This window comes from Elgaria multicarinata, chromosome 9 (genome assembly GCF_023053635.1).
Source record: "Elgaria multicarinata webbii isolate HBS135686 ecotype San Diego chromosome 9, rElgMul1.1.pri, whole genome shotgun sequence".
Classification (NCBI taxonomy): Eukaryota; Metazoa; Chordata; class Lepidosauria; order Squamata; family Anguidae; genus Elgaria; species Elgaria multicarinata.
The window spans coordinates 5,550,355-5,573,658 of NC_086179.1; the positions used below are offsets into that span (position 1 = coordinate 5,550,355).

Genomic DNA, 23,304 nt, shown 5'->3' on the forward strand with positions numbered 1-23,304 from the left:
GACCTATAAAGCCTTACACGGCTTGGGACCACAATACTTGACAGAACGCCTCTCCCGACGTGAATATACCTGGTCGCTACGTTCAACATCTAAGGTCCTCCTCCGGGTGCCTACTCCGAGAGAGGCTTGGAGTGTGGCAACGAAGGACAGGGCCTTTTCGGTGGTGGCCCCCAGACTGTGGAATTATCTCCCTGACGAGGCTCGCCTGGCGCCAACGCTGCTCTCTTTCCAGCGCCAGGTTAAGACTTTCCTCTTTGCCCAGGCATATGGCGGCACATCTTAATCACCCACATGTTTAGTTTTTTAACGGTTTTTAATGCTTTATGTGTGTATGTTCTGTGTTTTAGAATTTTAAATTTTGTATACTCGTTTTTATCTCAATTTTAGAATTTCTGTAAACCGCCCAGAGAGCTCTGGCTATGGGAGCACTATATAAATGCAATAAATAAATAAATAAATAAATAAAGGCCCCTCAGAGTTCACTGAAATTTATGATGTGAAAAAATAAAGCCAGGGGATACTTGCAAAAACAGCAATTCATACTGCAACAACACATACACCCCTCTGTGTGTGTGTGTGTGTGTGTGTGTGTGTGTGTGTGTTTGTGTGTGTGTGTAAGAATTAACTCGTTCCTGAGTGTGACATGGAATGACAAAGGGAAATAGTGAGGCCTCAGTTTTGGAACTGTATCTGCTACAGTGGAGTAGCACAGACGCTGCTTCTCTCCAAGGTGATACCAGCCCATCTCAGCAACCCCTGCCCAAGCTAAATGGTAGCTTGGTACATTCAAGGTTCTTTTACAGCAGCCTTCCTCAACCTGGGGCGCTCCAGATGTGTTGGACTGCAACTCCCAGAATGCCCCAGCCAGCTCTGGCTGGGGCATTCTGGGAGGTGCAGTCCAACACATCTGGAGCGCCCCAGGTTGAGGAAGGATGTTTTACAGGCAGTAAATGGGGGAAATCCTAAACTCCAGGTCTTTAAATTCTACACATTTCCTCTAGTGATGGGGTGGACTCTGTAATGGGGGATGTGTGTGTGTGTCATACGCTGGATTTTATCCGGTTCAGTTCATATGTGGTTCCACACCCACTGCAAACTGACTGGCAATTCTTCCCCATCCCATTGGTGCTTTGACGTGGTCTCCATGGTTCTCCTACTCCCCTTAGTAAATGGCGTGAACAAGGGCAGGTGGCTGGAAACACTCAGGTTCCTGAGCTATGGTGATGCTGCCTAGAAGGGCCAAATCACCTCTAGATCCAATCCAAGATCAGGATGAAATTTTCTGAGCACCTGTGGATGTTTGGGTAATTAATCTGTTTCCTCTGGATTTATTCCAGGTTGGCCTTGGACAGGTCTATCCATCACAATTGTTCAACCCAGGCTGCCATGCCAAGTGGCTCAAGGCCACACTAGAACAGAAAAAATATATGCAGTTATGACTTCCACGTAGTCTGTTTTATGCAGCACCGCTCTGCAAATTGGTCATTTGAAATCCACCCTCTGTCCACCAGAGACCAGGCCTACATTTCCATGGCAGAGGAGGAGAACGCTTGGGACCTCATCATGACATTCCTTATGACATTTCTATTTAAAGGAACGCCTCCTCCCATATGTACCTGCCCGGGCCTTAAGATCATCTACAGGGGCCCTTCTCCGTGAGCCCCTGCCAAAGGAAGTGAGGCAGGTGGCTACTAGGAGGAGGGCCTTCTCTGTTGTGGTACCCCGGCTGTGGAATGAGCTCCCCAGAGAGGTCCGCCTGGCGCCTACACTGTACTCCTTTCGTCGCCAGCTGAAGACCTTTTTATTCTCTCAGTATTTTAACACTTAATTTTAACTTAATTTCAAATTTTACTGTTCTAACTCAGTATTTTAATCTTATATCAATTTTGCTGCGTGGTTTTGTCCTGGTTGTGCTTTTTATACTGTATTTTGTATTTGTGCTTTTAACCTGTCGGTTGTTTTATTATGGTTTTAATTTTCGTGAACCGCCCAGAGAGCTCCAGCTATTGGGCGGTATAAAAATGTAATAAATAAATAAATAAATAAATAGTGAAAGAGACAGAAGGATGAAATTTCCTTGGAAAAAACCAAGTCCTACCCAAACTCCCTTCCCTAACCAAGACTTTTATCCATCAATGTCATTGCATCATAAAGCTTTCTTTGGAAATGATGAGGGCTAGAAAATTGCTCTTTTTAAAACACCCCCCCCCCACAAAAAGGGCGGATTCTCAAAGCTCCATGCTGGTTGCCATGGTTATGGCTTCGGCGCATCCCCAACTACGGGGTCTTCTCATCAGCCAATGTTCCCAGCTAGCAACTAGTTCAGCGGTCAACAATTGTATCTGTTAGGACTGATTTGTGAGGTGGGTTCTCAGTCAATGAACGTTCCTTTCTTGATGGCTCTAAACGCCGCTACAATAACCTGTTCTGACAAACAGAGGAATAATTCATTCTGGCAAAGTGAAGGGGAGGGGAAAAAAATTAAGTCGTTTGCGCTGGTTGTCACCAGGGATTTCAATCATTTCGTCACTTGAAGCTACGGCAGCGCCTCTTGAAAGATCGCGCCTTGTAAATCAACGGATGCAAATGACAGGACCTCGGGAATATGACACACAACCCGAAGCGCTCCTGAAACACAAAAGCTATGCAGCCAATCAAGGCCCATTGTGAAAGTCTGTGGACCACTTCCTGATTGAACAGAACGTCGGGGGAAGACTTTTGAACAGTTTAATAGGAATGGGAAGAAAATCAAGGAGGGTTTTCAGACTCTGGCTTGCTGGAAACACACCGCGAAATCCGTGCGTTTTAAGAAGTATAACAGAAGCCATCTTGTACATGCACACAAATTGTTCCTCCGAATTCCTCCTGACATAACTTCGAAACGAGAGAAAGCCAGCATTTGAAAAGGTAGTTAAGAACATCAGAAGAGCCCTGTTGGATCAGACCGAGGGTCCATCTAGTCCAGCACTCTGTTCACATAGTGGCCAACCAGCCATCGGCCAGGGACCAACAAGCCGGACATGGTGCAACAGCACCCTACCGCCCATGTTCCCCAGCAACTGGTGCACACAGGCTTACTGCTTCAAATAATAGTTGCACTTTCAATGGAGAGGGCTCTGAGAGGGAGGTCTTCTAGAAACCCTTTGATGTGACATGCATTACAATAGTACTCCAATCTCTACCCTTTCCACAATCTCCCAAATCAAGGTCTTGTTTCTAATTAGAAAGCTCCAAAATGAAAGTGGGCGAGGACAGGGTCTTTTCAGATGTGGCACCCTGCCTTCAAAGCTCCCTTTTCTCCTGGTCACATATTTCTCCTCTTTTCAGTGCCAGGTGGAAAAAAATAGGTTTATTTTTTTGCCCCAAGCTTTCAAGGCTTTTTAGTTTGTTAGTTTTCCAGCTTTGGGCCTTCTTCCTCTGTTTAATGTTGGTTGTAACTGCCTGCTGTGCTTTGTTTGCTGTTGATTTTTTAAAGATACCTTTATTGTAAGTCAATGGCTCAGATCCCGGCAAGGCTTAAAAGACTGTTTCCTCCCAATGTGATTTCCTAGCTTCCGGGGTTCTCACCTGATCCGTTTTATCCAGGCACTGGTTTTGCATAGGGGAAAGTAGAGCGGCAACACGCAATTGTTCCTTGCAAATATGGAATTCTGTTTCCTTAGATAATCGGCCAAACCAGACCCTCTTCCAAAAATACGTGATGGCTGGTGTCCTGGATCCCAGCCCTGCGTCCACAGTTCGCTCACCCTGCTGCCCAGTATTTTCTGGACAACTGCCCAGTACTATGATTATAAATAATTACATGTGTTTATGTACCTGTAGTGCAAATTAGTCACAAACCCCTTTCCTTCAAAGCAAAGCATGGCTCGGTCTTCAGAGAGATGTTTAGTGCATAGTTAAATTATGGAATTCACAGAGAGCTCCGGCCATTGGGCGGTATAGAAATGTAATTAATAAACAATGAATAAATAAATAAATAACACAAAATGTAGGGATGGCCACCAATTTGGATGGCTTTAAAATGGGGTTGGACCGATTCCTGGAGGAGAAGGCTATCAATGGCTACTAGCCCTGATGGTTATGCGCTACCTCCAGTATTCGAGGCAATAAGCCTGGGTGCACCAGTTGCTGGGGAACATGGGCAGGAAGGTGCTGTTGCACCATGTCCTGCTTGTTCATCCCTGGCCAATGGCTGTTTGGCCACTGTGTGGACAGAGTGCTGGGCTAGATGGACCCTTGGTCTGATCCAGCATCAGGGCACTTCTTATGTTCTTATGCTTCTGAGTCTCCCCTCCCTTAGGATTTTTCCTTGAAAAGTTGTTTACACTTCTGAAACCTTGAGGTTTCTCCCAGGCCTGGTAATTAATCATAGAATCATAGAATAGTAGAGTTGGAAGGGGCCTATAAGGCCATCTAGTCCAACCCCCTGCTTTCTTTGTGCTGTTTTGGCTACAAAGAATTCACATTGAGTTAATCCAGTAGATTAAGAATTAATACTGAGTTTACTCTTAGGTTGTAGCTAGACCTAAGGTTTATCCCTGGATCGTCCAGGGGTCAAACCTGTTCATCTAGGTGACACACAGGGGATCCAGTGCTCAGGCAGGGGCGAACTCTGGATGATCCCAGGATAAACCTTAGGTCTAGCTGTGGCCTTAGTTCATAGGATTTTATCCTGTCCAAGGCAGCATACATGCCCCCCTTTATCCTCATAACAGCCCTGTAAGGTAGGATTAAGGTGAGAGAGAGAGTGTGTGAACTGTTCTACACAAGGCATTTGTCATGCACTCATCATCCCTACTCATGGTTGCTTATGGGTTCTTTAGACGTGGCAGTGACCCTCCAGTTTCACTTCTGTTTGTAAACAGCACCTTCCACCATTGTTTTTATAGTATGGAAAATGGGGTATTATTTATGATTGGCGAAAGAAAGTGGAATTTCCTCTTGTGTATGCTATTCCGTTGTACCACAGTGCCACCTAGAGGCAAGAAAGGAGCCTTGTGTAAAAACAAAACAAAACAAAACAACATCCCTGCCCCAAGTTCACCCAGAAAATTTTGTGGCTCAGTGGGAATCTGCCCACCTGCTCTCAGTCTTGCCTCTCTGCGGCCTCTACAACGGAAATGGCAACTTTGCGTGGAAATGAGGCCGCACTATGTGCTTCACTTTGCTTGATTTTAATTGATATTTTAATGTCTGCCTTTAACCTGCCCCAAATCTTTGGGACTGGGTGGGATGGAAACAGCTCAGCTGAGAAATCGTCCAGGCAGGCAAGTTAGAGAGGGGCTCTCCAGGTGTTGCAGAAGGCGGCTGAAATGTTAACAACAGAGAAAGCTGTTCCCCTTCCAGCATTAAGAGTAGGAGCCCATAAATCTATGCAGCTAAGTACAGCGGGTTGCAACGTTGAAGGTGCGGAAGAAGAGAGGCAGACCAGCCGAGCCGGGGACGCGCGGCAATCTCATTTGAGATGAGTGGCGATAAGCCAGGCCAGGGGGGCAGCCCACATCCGTTCAAGTAAACACTAATGATTGGGCGAGTGCCGACTGTCACCAGTGATAAAGCACCGGCTAAACACTCTATTAGTTTTTCATTTTGCGAATTAATGTTCTTTATGGCGTGTGTACACTCCTCTGGCTAATGAATTGTCTCGTTAGAACTGCCTGGGGTGCTCCTGGGCCGCCTCTGCTGGCAGGCATAAATTTCACCAGGAAATTAGCGCTTTTTTTTTTTTTTTTAAAGGGCCATAATTCCTTGGGAAAAAACACGGTTTGCTTTCCGTTTGTGTCTGCAAATATACAGCCCCGAGAAAGAGATTATTGCTGGGGAGGAGAGAGAAGATGGCAGCGTTTGAAGAGGAAGTAGGGAAAGAAAGAAAGAAAGAAAGAAAGAAAGAAAGAAAGAAGGGAGGGAGGGAGGGAGGGAGGGAGGGAGGGAAGGAAGGAAGGAAGGAAGAAGGGAAGGAAGGAGGGAAGGAAGGAAGGAAGGAAGGAAGGAAGGAAGAAAGGAAGGAAGGAAGGAAGGAAGGAAGGAAGAAAGGAAGAAAGAAAGAAAGGAAGAAAGGAAGGAAGGAAGGAAGGAAGAAAGGAAGAAAGGAAGAAAGAAAGAAAGGAAGGAGGGAGGGAGGGAAGGAAGGAGGGAAGGAAGAAAGGAAGGAAGGAAGGAAGGAAGGAAGGAAGGAAGGAAGAAGGGAAGGAAGGAGGGAAGGAAGGAAGAAAGGAAGGAAGGAAGGAAGGAAGGAAGAAGGGAAGGAAGGAGGGAAGGAAGGAAGGAAGGAAGGAAGGAGGGAAGGAAGAAAGAAAGGAAGAAAGGAAGGAAGGAAGGAAGGAGGGAAGGAAGAAAGGAAGAAAGAAAGAAAGGAAGGAAGGAAGGAAGGAAGGAAGGAAGGAAGGAAGGAAGGAAGGAAGACATGTGTCAATCTGCACATTGTGAACTAAGGTTGAAAGAAAAGAATGGTCGCTCAGAGAGGACGTGAAATACAAATTAATCCTTGGAAAACACAGCAGGTTCCAGGCACAGCTTTCATCACGGCATGGTCCGGTTTCGTTCACAGAATCTTTGAGGGGTACAGCCATGATCGCCCCTCTGTTTGTTACTCTCCCTCTTCCCCCCCCCCCGGTCTTCCATCTTTTTTCTTACTGCAGAAAAAGGGGGAACGGCTGCCCAGCGCCTCTGGATCAGTAGTTTCAGGAGCTCCCCCCCCCCGACACCTGTAGGTGTCACACAGATGGCCGCTCATATCCTGTCTCTGGATCCGAGGCGCTGCATGGGAGTGAAGGACCGGAGGGTAAGAAAACCAGACACTGGTCTCTCCTTTTAACAACTGGCCGTTCCCAGCTGCTGAGCTCGGTGTGTACATCTGCCATATGTTATATGCTATGTAATAGTGTACGTTAGAGATGGGAAAACTGCCCCTGCTTGGAAATGCGCTGGGTCCTTTTTGAAAAATGTCAGGAAAAACTGCAATGGTTTCCGGAAGGAATCTGTTCAGTCTCCCTCTCGGGAGCAGCCGTTCAAAGGATCTCCACTGGGAAAGCAAGGGAGAAACGTCTCCATGGGTTTGTCTCGGGAACTGGCTTGAAGGGCTGCTGGCAAAACTGGAGATGATGGAGTAAAAGACCACCTCCCACGGGGACCCTTGGTCTAAGGAAGACCTCCTTCAGGCTTCCACTCCAGCATTCCCAGGAGCTGCTCTTCAAAGCGGTCCTCTCCTCTGCCGCCTGGTAAAGAAACGTTTCTGTTGCTCTCCCAGGAGGCTGCTCTGTAGAACTGCATCCATCCAGAACATCAGGAGGGGTGGTGGACCCTTGGGGAATGAGGATTGTCATGTCTAGCCCTGCTCCCGTTGGGTTGGGGGAAGGTGTTTCAGGCGATCAATCAGAATCAGACTCTGAAGTAGAGGAAACATGCCAGGTTATACCAGTGGAGGAGGCAGCTCTCATGAGCTCTTCACCAGCTGGGAATGAACCTTCTCCAGAGCTTATCTCCTCAAGGGTAAGCAACACACAGTCAGAGGGAAGCCAATGTTCTTCCGAAGGGGAGGGCACGGAGAAGTTAGCCAATCCTAGAGTACACTGCAGATTAAAACAGGTGGAGCTAAAGGAAGTTGAGAGAAAGTCAGCCGGCTGGCATCTCGTCAGAAGCTGCCTCACACCCAGTCTCTCTGAAGTTAATGCGTCCTGGGAAAGGGCTTTCCGTTCTTCTTGAAAGGACAATTGTCTCGCTTAAGTTTGCATAGTTTTGCCTAGAGGAAAGGTCCTAGAGATTAGACTCTCTTCAGGTGGGAAGAGATGTTTATTGCTTGATGGCCCCATCCTTCCCCCTGAATGTTTGATGCTTTTCCAGCAATTGCATGTTTTTCTCCCATTCTAAAAGTTGAGACGCCTCTCGTAAGGGTTAGCTACTGGTAGTAAGAGGGCAGGCAGAACTAGAATTGGGGTTAGGGTTAGGGGGGGCTTCTCCCACTGGGCCACACCAAATTTTCCATAATTTGCTTGTGGTGCAGATGGGAGGAGTCAGTTACCCAAACCAGAATACCTTCCTAGACTGATGAAAAGTCACATGAACACAGAGGGCTCCTCTACACCAAGCAGATATTCCACTATGAAAGTGATATGAAAGTGGTATATGAAAGGCAGGAGCCACACGGCTGCTTTATAGCGGTATTGACATGCACTGACAACTGTTGGGGCTCATGATACATACCATATACCGCTTTCATATCGCTTTCGTAGTGGAATATCCTGCTTGGTGTAGATGATCCCTAAGTCTCATGCCTCTATACCAGTATAGGTCTATACTGACTGCCTGGGCATAATGGGGGTTACAGTCCAACACATCTGGAAGGGTTGGGAAGGCTGCTTTCCATTACATACACAAAAGCTGCAGAGGGGATGCTACTCCAAACCACATCTGCAGCAATGAAGCCGAAGAGAAGCCGTAGACAACCAAATAAGCGCTCAAGGTCAAAGGAATGCAAAAGCCATGTCCAGAGAGAGTTGAACATGCATACGATACAGCGTCACAGCACCAAAGCAGGATGAGCTACGGCTAGCTCCCATGCCACAGTTTTTATAAACCGCCCAGAGAGCTTCGGCTATTGGGCGGTATAAAAACGCAATAAATGAAATGAATGAAATGAACAACTTGCCATTCAGAGAGAAGCACTTGTAATTTTTATTCCAGGCCTGAAGAATACTGTCAGATTTATTAATGGATACTAATTCTGCAGCCTCTCACTTTAACCGCCATTTGGATCTTCTGTTTTTAAGGATAACTATCTTAATCTCGTACTGCAGCACTTTGCTAATCATAAATTAAACTTCGCTGTCATCATAACGCTCAGGGTGATCGTAAGAAGGAGAACGAAATCAGGCATCCCCAAAAAGCATCCCCAAAAGAAAGCGTTGTCACAATGGCTGACTTCAGTTAACCTCATCACATAGACTGGGTATATGTATGTTCTGGTCGCAATAAAGAGGTAAAATTTCTAGATACCCTAAACAGCTGTGCCCTTGAACAGTTCATCACAGAAACATCCTGCCGGGAAGCAATCCTGGACGTAATCTTAAGTAGTGCTCAAGACCTAGCGTGAGATGCAAGTAATCTTGCAGTGTTTGGAAATGGTGACCACAGCGCTATCAAGTTCAGTCCCTATATAAGTGGACAGTTGCCAAGCAAGTCCAACACAGTTACCAGGAAAAGAGGAAAGGTCTAAAAATGAGGGGGCTGGTAAAAAGGAAGCTGAAAGGGAAAGTCAAGAAGGTTAAAATGCTCTAGAATGCTTGGGTGGGGTGTTATTTAAAAGTGAGGCCGTTGCTAGACCACGGGTTAGCGTGGTGCGAGGCCCGTGCTCGTCCCTGTGCGTCCAGATGACGCACAGGGGATCCCGGCCTCAGCCAGGACTCGAGCCGCCCTGGCGCCGCGCTAACAGGAACCGTTTGTAGTGCGGGTCTTCCCGCGGTCCCGGTCTGAGGTCGGGCTGAGGCCAGGACCGCGGGCGTGTGGACTGTTCCGCCGCTTTTTCCGGCTCCTGCACTTACGCATGAGTAGCCGGGAAAAGCGGCGGACGGGCTGCAGCGCTCCCGCCCCCCTTCCCCCGATTCCCCCCCACGACCTCCCCTGGCCTCCGATCCCTCCCTGTCCCCCCATGCATGTCTCGCCACACCCCCTTGTCCCCACCTGCTGTGTCCTCTGCTGCCACTGCTGCCGCCACTGTCCCCAGCCAGCTCTTCTTGTTGTCACCATGTCCGGCCTGCAGGACATGGCGATCCCTGTTGCCATGTCCGGCCTGTGATGCCTGCTGAGCAGGCATCACAGGCTGGGCATGGCGACAACAGGAAAAGCCGGCTGGGGACAGTGGCGGCAGCGGGACAGGGCGGCTGGAGACATCGGAGACAGCAGGACACAGCAGGTGGGAACAGGGGGAGGGATCGGAGGCCAGGAGACGTCGTGGGGGGGGGAATCGGGACAGGGGGGCAGGGGTCCCTATTCTTTTTTTAAAAAAACCCTTACCTTGGCCGTTGGTGCGCTCCTGCGCACGCAGCCGCTTTAAGGCAGGGGGGAAATGGCGGACGCGACGGGGCTTCCCTCGGCCCCGTCACGTCTCACGTGTGGACGGGGCCTACAGGCCGCGCTACTTCTAGCGCGGCTTGGCCCCTCCTCCCACACGGATTCTAAGGTAGGTCTAGCAAGGCCCTGAGTCAAGAAAGCTATTAGAGGCAAGGCGACTTTCTTCAGAAAACGGGTCTTGCCCAAATGAAAACAATAGGGAAAGCACCAGAAGCAGTAAACTGCTTAGGGAGATATTTGGACCATTAGTTGACAAGGGAATTAAAGAAGGATAAGTAAACCTCAGAGAGGCTTAATGCAGACATTGTATGGTAGATACCCATGCATGAGCTGACTTTTTCCAGAAGGGAGTCTAAAGAACTGAAATAAACAATAATGACAAGAAATGAAGTTTTAAGCCTTATTGAGAAACTATTTGTTCATTTATTTATTTTAATACGTTTTTATATCACCCAATAGCCAAGACTCTCTAACTAAAAATTAACAAATCACCAGGTCCAGATGATTTCCACCCTAAAGAACTCAAGGTGAAATTGCTGATCTCTTAGCAAAAATATCTAAATTGTCTCAATTAATAAGAGAGAGTGAGAAAGAGAGAGAGAGAGAGTTTCAGAGAGAACAAGGAAATTCTAAGGTTGTTAGCTAACATCTATTTTGGGTAAATTGCTGGAAAACGTGATTAAAGATAAAATTATTAAGCACACAAAAGAACAGGTCTTGCTGAAGAAGAACCAACATGGTTTCTGCAAAAGTAAGTCCTGTCTCAATGACTGTTTAGAATTCTTTGAGAGCAAAACCAAGCACGTAGAGAGGGCTAATCTGGAAAAGATTGTATATCTGGACATTCAAAAAGTCCCCCATTAAAGACTCTGGATTAAACTTGGCACTCATGATGGGACAAGAGGATGGGTACTCATGGATTGGTAACTGGTTTAAGAACAGGAAGCAAACAGCAAGAATAATTGGTCAGTTCTGGCGCAGAGCGGTAAAGCAGCAGTTTCTGCAGCTGAAACTCTCCCCACGGCCTGAGTTCGATCCCAGCGGAAGCTGGTTTCAGGCAGCTGGCTTGGGTCAACTCAGCCTTCCATCCTCCCGAGGTCGGTAAAATGAGTACCCAGTTAGCTGGGGGAATGGTAGCCACGGCCGGGGAAGGCAACGGCAAACCACCCCGCTATAAGGCCTGCCAAGAAAACGTCAGCGAAAGCTGGCGTCCCTCCAAGAGTCAGTAATGACTCAGTGCTTGCACGAGAGGTTCCTTTCCTTGAGCCTCGTGTGGTGCAGAGTGGTAAAGCAGCAGTTTCTGCAGCTGAAACTCTCCCCACGGCCTGAGTTCGATCCCAGCGGAAGCTGGTTTCAAGCAGCCGGCTCGGGTCAACTCAGCCTTCCATCCTCCCGAGGTCGGTAAAATGAGTACCCAGTTAACTGGGGGAAAGGTAATCACGGCCAGGGAAGGCAACGGCAAACCACCCTGCTATAAGGCCTGCCAAGAAAACGTCAGCGAAAGCTGGCGTCCCTCCAAGAGTCAGTAATGACTCAGTGCTTGCACGAGAGGTTCCTTTCCTTTCCTTTACAATGAAGAGATCTAAACAGCGGGTCCCCCCCCCCCCCGCCCAAGGATCTGTACTGCGTCCACAGCTTTTAAACTTATTTATAAATGATCAGGAAATAAGGGTGAACAGTGAGATTGTTGATGACACATAATTATTCAGTATAGTTAAAAACAAAAAGGAACTGTAAAGAGCTCCAGAAGGATCTTGACAAACTGGGTGAACGGGCAATAAAATGGCAAATGTAAGGAAGTGTAAAGTGATGTACATGGCAGCAAAAAGCCCTAACTTCACATCTACACAGATGAGGTCAATGAAAACATTGGCGCAGTGTGCACCAGCTGTGAAAAGGGAAAATTCTATGTTAGGGACCATTAGGAAAGGATAAAATAAAATAAAACTGGCAATGTCGTGATGCCTTTAGAAAAAACTACATTGTGACCTCACTTGGAATCCTGTCTACGGCGCTGGTCGCCACACCTCACGGAAGCAAGGGAGGCAGGAGCAGGCAGAGACCATCAGAGCCTGCTTCAGTTGGACCCCCACCCACCCACCCCGGGCTAACTGTCATCTTCATCCTGTGGGGAAGAAGAAAGAGCTGTTGGTCTGCCCCTCTGTTGGGAGATGAGAGGAGGGAGCAGGGCCTTCCCACCAGCTTGAACAGTCTCCTTAATTTCTTTTTATTTTCTCCCTCTTCCCTCCCCATCCCCTTTTCCTTGTGTGTCGTGCCTTTTTTAGAATGTAAGCCTGAGAGCAGGGACTGTCCTCTTTACCGATCAATTGTAAGCCGCTCCGGGAGCCTTTTTGGCTGAGCTGCAGGATAAAAAATACTCTAAATAAATAAATAGTGTAGAGATGGGAAAAGGAGCACAAAAAGATAACCCAAATGAACTAGGGATGAAGCGACCCACCTATGAAAAAGAAGTTGGGACCTTTGGGCTATTCTCATTTAGGAAAAGGCAGTTCGGGTGGTGAAGAGGGCGTTACAGAGGTGTACAAAATTATGCGCTGTGTAGAGAAAATGGATAGAGATATGTTTTTTTCTCATACTAAAAAGAACCTGGGGTCATCCCATAAAGTGGAATGGTAGGAGGTTCAGGACTGATAAAAGGAAGTCCTTCTTCACTCAGCACATAGTTAAACTGGAAATCGCAACCACAAGATGCAGTGAGGTCCACCAACTTAAAACTGCTTTAAAAGGGTTTTACCATATTTCTTCGATTCGAAGATGCACGTTCCCCCTCCATATAAACATCTCTAAAAACGGGATGTGTCTTAGAATCGCAGGTGTGTTTATTATTTCTTAGAATCAAAGCTTTTTTCCTGTTGGTGGTACTGAAATTAGTGTGCATCTTACAATCGATGGCGTCTTACAATCAAAGAAATACGGTATCAAACTAATGGCGAATAAGGCTAAAATGTCTACTAGTCCAGATGGCTGTGTGCTACCTCTAGCATGAGAAGTAGGTTTTCTTCCTCTCCCGCCCCATTAAGAGTTAAACTATTAATATGTAATTTTATTAATACGTAATTTGGTTTCATGCCAGAATTAAAGATTCTTTAGCGTCTGTCTGACCTCAAACACCAACAGCCAGTCTTAATGAATGTTGCTGTTGAATTACTGCAATAAATGTGGATTTTAAAAGGAGTTTTATGTGTCCTATCCCTTCCCCTGGCCAATGTAAATCACCTATTATTATTTCAAACTAATATATTTCAAGTACTTTTTATTCCCTGGCAAATTTCTGTTCTACTGACAGCACAGAGTGATCAAGAACTCTCATGAGCAGATAATGCATCTTCCACATACATATTCAATTTTCTTTGACCTCCATATTTAGCTAAAAGCCATGGGCACCATCTGCTGGAAAACATCTTCTGCTCAAGTCCCATGGAAAGGAACATGGATGGTCCCTAGCTGGTGACATGGATGGTCACTTTAATGAGGTTATCCTAGAGGAACAAACTACACGCTACCATAAATGATGGCTGCCATTGGTCCACTTGTCCTCCTGTGTCTCCCCAGTAACATTAAAGATGACCTCTGATATGAAGTCCTTGCACTTGGCTTTCACCCATCCAGCTTCACTTCACTAGATGCCACTTACGGGGGACTCAGTTGGGGGAAGGAGAGATAAATCCTGAATGCAATAACATCATGCTGTGCATTTTCTTTAAATGTTACCAAGTGGACTTGAATTGGTGAGGGGACAGATCCCTATGTGACAGCTTTTGCCCCAACTGGATCCCTGAGTATGTTCCTTTACTTTTTCCTATGTCAATAAAAGGCTGACACACATACACCAATAGGGAAAGCCAGAATTGTGAATAGGGAAAATGTAGCAGTAGGAGCTCATTGGCTCCACTGACTATGCAGACCCCTTGGGTGAACTGTCTTCTGGAGTGGCGGTCTTAGAATGTTTGTCAGGGTACACAGAATCCCTTATTCCCAGGTATTTGCTGCAGCTGGTGGAGGAACCCTCTTCCAAGGTCTCATCCAGTTGTGGATCTGGGCTGGTCTTAACAGGAAGGTGGAGGAACATGACCCAAGTCCACACACCAGGAGGCCAAGGTCTTGGGTCACACCTTCATTTAGTGGGACTGCGAATGGTGGTATTTCAGGGCTATTATTTGAAGCAGGGTTGGTTTACTTGGTGGGCCCCATCCAGTTAGGAAGGAGCTAGGTCATACACTTGTGTAGGGGAACGACCCCTACGTCTCTCCCAGTTCCCACAGATACCACTGTCACACAATGTCCTAGGAAACTTAAGTACTGAGTGCTCCTCCAGGTGCACTTTTCCTCTGGCCGTTCCCAATTTCTTTTGTACCGCATTCTGCACAGTTGTGGCTGAACGACCAATGAACCAAAAGTGGGTTTTGCCAACTACATCCTTGGAACTGCAACGAAAGCAAACAACCCGTAGCCCTCTTCCAATCTGGCCCACCGGTGAAAATTCAGCCACTCGGCCTATCCTACTAAGAACAGAGGACATTCCTCTGGATTTTTCCTCCCTCAGAAAGGCCCAGAATCTTGATGGCGCCTTAGAACAAGTTGGATGCCACGGTTATTAACAGCCAGAGCCCTCCTGAACCCTTTGCATCAAATATTTAACAGCAAGAGAATGAGGAAGCAGCTGCCCGGCCTCAGATGCACAAAGTTGATGGCCTTCCTTCCCAGACCTTGCACACAGTGCTCTCCTGGAGACCGAACTTGTGCCTTGAGATCAACGCTTCCGCTTGAGGTTACGGCTGCGCTAATTGCTCCTTCTCCCAATTTCCTCCCCCCACTCTGCCAACCTTCCAGCCCTGCGTGTAGAGAACTATCACATAAATAGGTGGCTCAGTTGATGGTGTAATCAAAACGCCAGCAGCAGAGACCGCGTGGTCAGACTTCAGGGTGACAGGTTCACGAACTAGAGCGCGTGTCTCACGGCAGGAGAGAAACAATACCTTCTCTTGCTCAGCAACCAACTCCAGCTCATGTGGAATTAATCAGATTTAACCAGCTCACGTGGAGACTCCCAAAACATTTCGCAAGTTCCGTAAATCCCAGTGCAAACAATTATCCTCGTCCTACGAGCCGGAAAACGGCCCTTTTCCCCCCCATGCCACGTTTATTTGCGTTGATCAAATTTAGATGTCCCCAACAAATTTCAAGGTGACGAATAAATGTGGTGTGATAAAGTCGAAAGAAAACAACTCAGAAAGTTCACTTGCCAATGAAAACCATCTATCTGGTTCACAGCCCTGTGGCACACAGCAAGGCGTAGGTGGAGCCTCATCGTTTGCATTAGAAGAAGTGCTCTGCCTGTCATGGGCAGATAGTTATACCATCAAGCCTTTTAGAGTGTTCATAGAGTTACTATTAAACCACAATACCTGATGGAACGCCTCTCCCGACGTGAATATACCCGGTCGCTACGTTCAACATCTAAGGTCCTCCTCCGGGTGCCTACTCCGAGAGAGGCTCGGAGTGTGGCAACGAGGGACAGGGCCTTTTCGGTGGTGGCCCCCAGACTCTGGAATGATCTCCCTGACGAGGTTTGCCTGGCGCCAACGCTGCTCTCTTTCCGGCGCCAGGTTAAGACTTTCCTCTTTGCCCAGGCATATGGCGGCACATCTTAATCACCCACATGTTTAGTTTTTTAACGGTTTTTAATGCTTTATGTGTGTATGTTCTGTGTTTTAGAATTTTAAATTTTGTATACTCGTTTTTATCTTAATTTTAGAATTTCTGTAAACCGCCCAGAGAGCCCTGGCTATGGGAGCGGTATATAAGTGCAACAAACGAACAAATAAACAAATAATTCTTACAACAAATGTGTAAGGGAGGTCAGTGATACTATTCCTGTATTGCAGAGGAGGCAGGGGGCTTCCTTAAGGCCACCTCATGAGTTCATGGTGTTCAGATCATTTATTGATTTGATTTGATTTGTATTCTACCTTTCTACCAAGAAAAAATGGCACTCAAGGGCTTCTGTATTTGTAACTCACTCTCATCACTGTGGTTAAAACTCTTGGTTAAGGAACCTTAGCTCTTGGTTAAAACTCAAATGTTTGGGTTTCTACCACCCACAAGGGCAAAGGCCTTGTTAGGATGCGTCACACATACACCCACCCACAAAAAGAGGGGGAGCGGGTGCAGCCATAGAAAGAGACACCAAACACCAAGAGCTGCACAGATCGGTTCCCAACGTGCTTCAAAGAAGTCTTTATCAAGGGGGAAGTGTTTAGGTTCTTTAATGACACCTTCCTGAAACACGATTTAATGCTGCAGCAATGCAAAGCACACCTGTCTGCAGCATGAACTTTTGTTCCAAACAATTGTTCTTGAGGAATATCTAGGAATTTATTTATTTATTACATTTTGATACTGACCATCAGCCAAAGTTCTCTGGGCATTGCACAGTTAAAAATGTGATCAAGGGTTCTTCATAGAATCATAGAATAGCAGAGTTGGAAGGGGCCTACAAGGCCATCAAGTCCAACCCCCTTGCTCAATGAAGGAATCCACCCTAAAGCATCCCTGACAGGTGGTTGTCCAGCTGCCTCTTGAATGCCTCTAGTGTGGGAGAGCCCACAACCTCCCTAGGGAACTGGTTCCACAGTCTCTCTTCATGGGGCTTTGTTTCCAGACCCCTGATCATTCTGGTTGCCCTCCTCTGAACACGCTCCAGCTTGTCTGTGTCCTTCTTGAATTGTGGAGCCCAGAACTGGACGCGATAATCTAGATGAGGCCTAACCAGGGCCGAATAGAGAGGAACCAGTACCTCACGTGATTTGGAAGCTATACTTCTATTAATGCAGCCCAAAATAGCATTGGCCTTTCCTGCAGCCATATCGCACTGTTGGCTCATATTCAGCTTGTGATCTACAATTCCAAGATCCTTCTCGTTTGTAGTATTGCTGAGCCAAGTATCCCCCATCTTGTAACTGTGCCTTTCGTTTCTATTTCCTAAATGTAGAACTTGGCATTTATCCCTATTAAATTTCATCCTGTTATTTTCAGCCCAGCACTCCAGCCTATCAAGATCACTTTGAAGTTTTCTGTGTTTCTGTCTTCCAGGGTATTATCTATCCCACCCAATTTTGTGTCATCTGCAAATTTGATCAGCGTTCCCTGCACCTCCTCGTCCAAATCATTAATAAAAATGTTGAAGAGCACTGGGCCCAGGACTGAGCCCTGCGGCACCCCACTCGTTGCCTCTCCCCAGTTTGAAAAGGTTCCATTGATAAGTACTCTTTGGGTCCGATTCTGTAGCCAACTGTGAATCCACCTAATAGTTGTTCCATCTAGCCCACTTTTAGCTAGTTTGTTAATCAGAATGTCATGAGGCACTTTGTCAAAAGCTTTGCTGAAGTCAAGATATATGATGTCCACAGCATTCCCACAGTCCACAAAGGAGGTTACCCGATCAAAAAATGAGATCAGATTAGTCTGACAGGATTTGTTCCTGACAAATCCATGTTGGCTTCTAGTAATCACTGCATTGATTTCAAGGTGCTTACAGATTGACTTCTTTATAATCTGCTCCAGAATTTTCCCAGGGATAGATGTCAGACTGACTGGTCTGTAGTTCCCAGGTTCCTCCTTTTTGCCCTTTTTGAAGGGTTGAAACATGTTGAGAATCATACCAACTTGGGCAGCTCTGTGTGTGTGTGTGTGTGTGTGTGTGTTAGATGCTTTACACACACACCGTCTGGAGGCTGTTTGATCCAACTAGGTTCCAGAACTATCTGCAGGATTTTATTTTTCTATTGATTTTTGCAATCTGCCGTTCTCAATTAATCGCACTACTGATTGCCTGAATTTTTAACCCACAGTTGAGAAGCCATGATGCATCTGAACTCTGAACATGCCACCAAGGAGTTTGATATAGAAAAGGAGCGGCTGGTTGTGGTCATTTTCAATGCCAGGATCACAGACATCCCCGGGGCATGGAGTTAGGAAACTTCAGCTGCACCTTATGCCGGGAAATAGGAAGAAGTATCATTGATGGACAACACAGAGGATACAGTTCCTTTAGCCATAGAAAAGCCCCTGGACCCAGGGATTCCAGAGTACATCACAGCATGAACGTAAGACACTTTGTTGCATATGGCGGCATTGGAGTGGAGACTACTCTTCAGCTGGTGCAAAATACAGCAGCTGGATTACTGGCCGGAACAAGAGAGGTAGATTGTATCTCACCAAGATTAAAAGATCTCCACTGGCATCCTGACAGTTGCAATAAAAACATGATGGCTGCAGCCGCTAGCAAAATAAACGTAAAGTTAGAACTAAAAATAGAAGAAGCTGCCCCTACTGATAAAAGGGATGAATTCCAGAACACTCCAACCCATCAAAAACCAGAGAAACGCCCCCTCCTTAATTCCCAACCTGCAAAAGGGGCCAAAATATTTGGGGGTGCAGTTAGTCCAGTTCTAATTTGGAGGCCCTCTTCTGTCTTCAGGCATTAAGTGGGTCGCTACCGAGGATAGGGACTTCTCTACGGTGGTGTGCCAAACCTGTGAAGCTTTAGAGGCCGGGTGAAAAGGATATCATTTGTCATTGAACGGTGATTGATTTTAATGGCTGCTATTATGTTTTACTTTGGCTCTTCTATGCTGTCTTCTGCTATTTATCATTATGTAATAATAACATCCATTTTTTAAAATCTTAATTTGTAAGGCACTTCAAGAATTATTAACAAATTGAAAGGCAGGATAATTAGGTCTACAAGAACCATTTACTGCATTTACAAAGAGGCATTTAGGATGGATAAAGCACTTACTTGAGACATGGGGCTGCCAACAAGATCACCATCCTTCCCCCCTGTCCCCCAACCTCCCCTTCCAGAACCTTGCCCCTTGATGTCACCCCACTGTTGTATTTCTTTGCCCATGCCCCCACCTCAACCAATGCTGCAGAGGCAAGGGGACGCACAATTTGGGACCATGAATGGGACCTTCAGAAGCTTCTCCAAAATGGAATTTGGCCCTCAGGCTGAAAGACCTTCTTCACCCCCTGGCTTAGGTGGACCTTTGCTCTGATCCAGAAGGACTCTTCCTATATTAGTATGGAGGCCTGTTTTGGGAGCAGACCCATGCCATGCATAACGCAAGCTCTACTCAAAAGCCACAGATAAAACAGGAGATATGAAGCCTCTTCCACAAAAAGAATACACAATTCAGCTAGACGTGTGAAAACACAAACACACTCTGCTAAAAAGCCAAGTACATGCTCCTGTTCTAGTTACTATATCCACAAGACGATCAGTGAATCAATCTAGGGGCAAGTGGCATAATTGGAGCCAGACTGCACAAGGATGAGAAGTAAGATGGTTTCTTGGTTAAAGGTTGAGCAGCCAAGTCCCCCCGAAATAGGATACCTGGGTTCCATCAGAGGCGACTGGTTGGTGGTGTGGAATTGCCTCGCCTACTCAAGGAATGCCATATCAGGAAATATACGAAAGAGGGAGACACGGGACTAAGGATCGAGCCCTTCACTTCTTTCCAACCCTGCTGAAATCATGCATTGACCCTCCCCGTCATGTTTCCAAGCCCCTCCCGCTGCGGTGCGAGACAATAAAGAGGTCGGCCAAGTATTCCACAAAACTTTACTCAGCCAATAAACACCTCTTCACACCTGAAAAGAGGTTAAACCCTAGGAACTTTCTTCTAGGCTAAAACTTGGGTTAACTATGTGAGACAACTGTCTTTTCAACAAAAGGGAAGGGCTAGACGAGATGGACCCTTGGTCTGATCCAGCAGGGCTCTTCTGATGTTCTTATGCCTTAACGTTCATGAGAGAAGAGAGACTGAAAGAACTGGGCATGCTTAGCCTGGAGAAGAGAAGACTGAGGGGAGACATGATAGCACTCTTCAAAGACTTAAAAGGTTGTCACACAGAGGAGGGCCAGGATCTCTTCTCGATCCTCCCAGAGTGCAGGACACGGAATAATGGGCTCAAGTTAAAGGAAGCCAGATTCCAGCTGGACATCAGGAAAAACTTCCTGACTGTTAGAGCAGTATGACAATGGAATCAGTTCCCTAGGGAGGTTGTGGGCTCTCCCACACTAGAGGCCTTCAAGAGGCAGCTGGACAACCATCTGTCAGGGATGCTTTAGGGTAGATTCCTGCATTGAACAGGGGGTTGGACTCGATGGCCTTGTAGGCCGCTTCCAACTCTGCTATTCTATGATTCTATGAAATGGGTATAGGGATCCCAGACAACCAAGACATCACTATGAATGCAGGCTTTTAAATAAACAAATAGACATTCATCTTTAGTGGCGATCTGCATGCATTCGTTCATGCAAGCCTGACGAATGGACACAAGGACATTTGTTTCGAAGCGTCAAGAGCTGCTGGGGCTAGAATTGGGAACCTTTAGATCTATGTTCTGCTGCACATCAGTGAGCGCCCAGGGCTATGGCGCCCTCCCAACTTCAAGGTGACTCCCTCCAACAGAGGCTTCTGAGCCAGGCTTGGCCTTTGCCCGGGCAAAGTCAGCAGTGGCCTTCCCTGCCAGGCTCCTAGCGTTGGCTCTTGTTCTCTTGTCTGCTGGATTCCCCACAAGCCCCGGCACTGGGGACTTGTGCCTCCTGCACCCCATTCTGCTGGCTCACGGGACTGCTTATGACCCAGCATCCCAGTAGGAACGTACAAGGTAACTTGCAATAGTTTAGAACCACAGTCTGGATTCTCCAGCTTGGAAAGTCAAAATGTTCAAGGAGGACGTGTGGGTGAAGGCTATCCATGGCGACTAGCCCTGATGGTTGTGTGCTATCCCCAGTATCTGAGGCAGTAAACCTGTGTGCACCAGTTGCTGGGGAACATGGGTGGGAGGGTGCTGTTGCACCATGCCCTGCTTGTTCATCCCTGGCCGATGGCTGGTTGGCCACTGTGTGAACAGAGTGCTGGACTAGATGGACCCTTGGTCTGATCCAGCATCAGGGCTCTTCTTATGTTCTTATGGTGTTGCTGTGCAACAAATGGCCGTGCAAACAAAGGGAAAGGTCAACTGTCCTTTGAACGCGTGTGTGTTCAGTTCTCCTCCAGCCGGCCATTTCCTCTTCCTGCTGCTGGGGATCTTTGGAGATGTGCCTTGCCTGACAGGGGCATGTTCCAAGCTTCCGGGTCCCTTTGCGAACAGCCAAGGAGCTGCTCCTGAAGCACACAGAAGCGGCCAATTGGCTGGCCGTCAACCTGAGATGGTTCTTGGACTGATGGATGGAAACCTTTTATCACACGCCGCCCACCTCTCGGTGCTCCGTATCAGTGCCTGTTGGCTGCACAACCCATTGCCACCTTTAATTGCCTGACAAAACAGCAGCTGCTTCCCTTTCTCCCAAGGCAAAAGCTGCCTCTTCTACTTATCGTACAAGGAAAGAAGTCAACCCTCGCCCTCACCTCGCCTTTCGCCTCAAAAGATCCTTGTTGTCACACCTGGAGTATCTGACAGCCATTGTCTGCGAGCGCAGAATCAAATTTTGAGAGGGGAAAACCTCCGTACACAGGGACTGCACCATTTCTGATTGGGTGTGGGTGTGAGTCCTCGAATCCTCTCCCAAGAGCAAGAACTCTCTTCACATGTAAAGCTAGCACATCCTAGAGAAGGTTCTAGCCTAGGGTGTCCATATGGAAAGGAGGACTGGGCTCCTGTATCTTTAACAGTTGTGGAGCGCACAGAATTTCAGCAGGTGTCATTTCTATGCATGCAGCACTGGGCGAGATTCCCTCTTCATCACAACAGTTAAAGCTGCAGGAGCCTTGCCCTCTTCACCAGATACAAAAGACAGTGCTCTGGCTGGGAAACCAGCTTTGATATATGTGGGGGAGGGGGAAATGAAGCCGGGGGCCATGGCCACAGCCCCTGATGCCATCAGGCCTGTGGAGGGTGGGACGGGATCGTGTGTCCTTCGCCCACCCAAATTATGGTTCTCCATCCCTGTTTTAAAACAAAGCCATCTAACTACAAACATGAAAATCCAATAAAAGAACAGATACTGCAGTGAGAATCCGCCAAAGCAGCAAAGAAAGAAACCACTGATAGTATAACTGTGTGCATGTCTACTCGGCAGTCAGTCCCGCTGAGGTCAATAGGACTTACTCCCAAGTAAGTGCATAGGATTGCAGTCTTAGGGCCCGAAGTAAAAAATGCCCGGTGAAACAAAATGGCCTTAAGTGCACATGAAAAAGTGGGCAACGAGGAGTCAGATCTAACTTTTCATGGAGGTCATCCCACCATCTGGGGGCCATGGCCAAAAAGACCCTTTCTCTCATCCCCAACAACCACATCCCTGCCAGTGGAGCGACAACAAGGAAGGCTTCGGGAGCTGAGGAATGTTCCCAGATAGACAGGTTTGTACACGAGGGGGCAATTCTCAAGACGCCCAAAGTTCATAGAATCATAGAATCATAGAATAGCAGAGTTGGAAGGGGCCTACAAGGCTATCGAGTCCAACCCCCTGCTCAATGCAGGAATCCACCCTAAAGCATCCCTGACAGATGCTTGTCCAGCTGCCTCTTGAAGGCCTGTAGCGTGGGAGAGCCCACAACCTCCCTAGGTAACGGATTCCACCGTCGCACTGCTCTAACAGTCAGGAAGTTTTTCCTGATGTCCAGCCGGAATCTGGCTTCTTTTAACTTGAGCCCGTTATTCCGTGTCCTGCACTCTGGGAGGATCGAGAAGAGATCCTGGCCCTCCTCTGTGTGACAATCTTTCAAGTATTTGAAGAGTGCTCTCATGCCTCCCCTCCATCTTCTCTTCTCCAGGCTAAACATGCCCAGTTCTTTCAGTCTCTCTTCATAGGGCTTTGTTTCTAGACCCCTGGGGATCTTTGCACTGGGAGAACTGGGAGGCATGCCCTATGGGGTGAAACGATAGGATCCTGGTTTCCCCCTCCCTCCCCATCCAAGAAATATTCAAGGCTTATTAACCTAAAACCACCTGTAATCCTTCCTAAATAGGGACAAGACACAGAGACAACACGCATAATGAGTGATTAGGCTGGGCACAATAAATCTTTGGGTATACACAGGATTATGCATATCAACATGCCAGGCAAAGCGACGGTCCCAACCCAGCTCCTCGCGGTTTCTCTGGGGAGGAAAGGCAATCATGGCTGCTGCGCTTGCCCTCATTCTGGCTGTCTCTCTCTCCGTGCGGCGCCTGGCTGGCTGCTTGAAGTTAGAGATCCGTAGAGCT

At 47.3% G+C, this 23,304-nt stretch overlaps 1 protein-coding gene across 2 annotated transcripts in view; it reads right to left on the reverse strand.

The window, feature by feature from the left end:
* The window catches only part of EXOC4 (exocyst complex component 4), a 525,908-nt gene that overhangs the window by 40,961 nt on the left and 461,643 nt on the right, over positions 1–23,304 (reverse strand). The window lies entirely within an intron of this gene.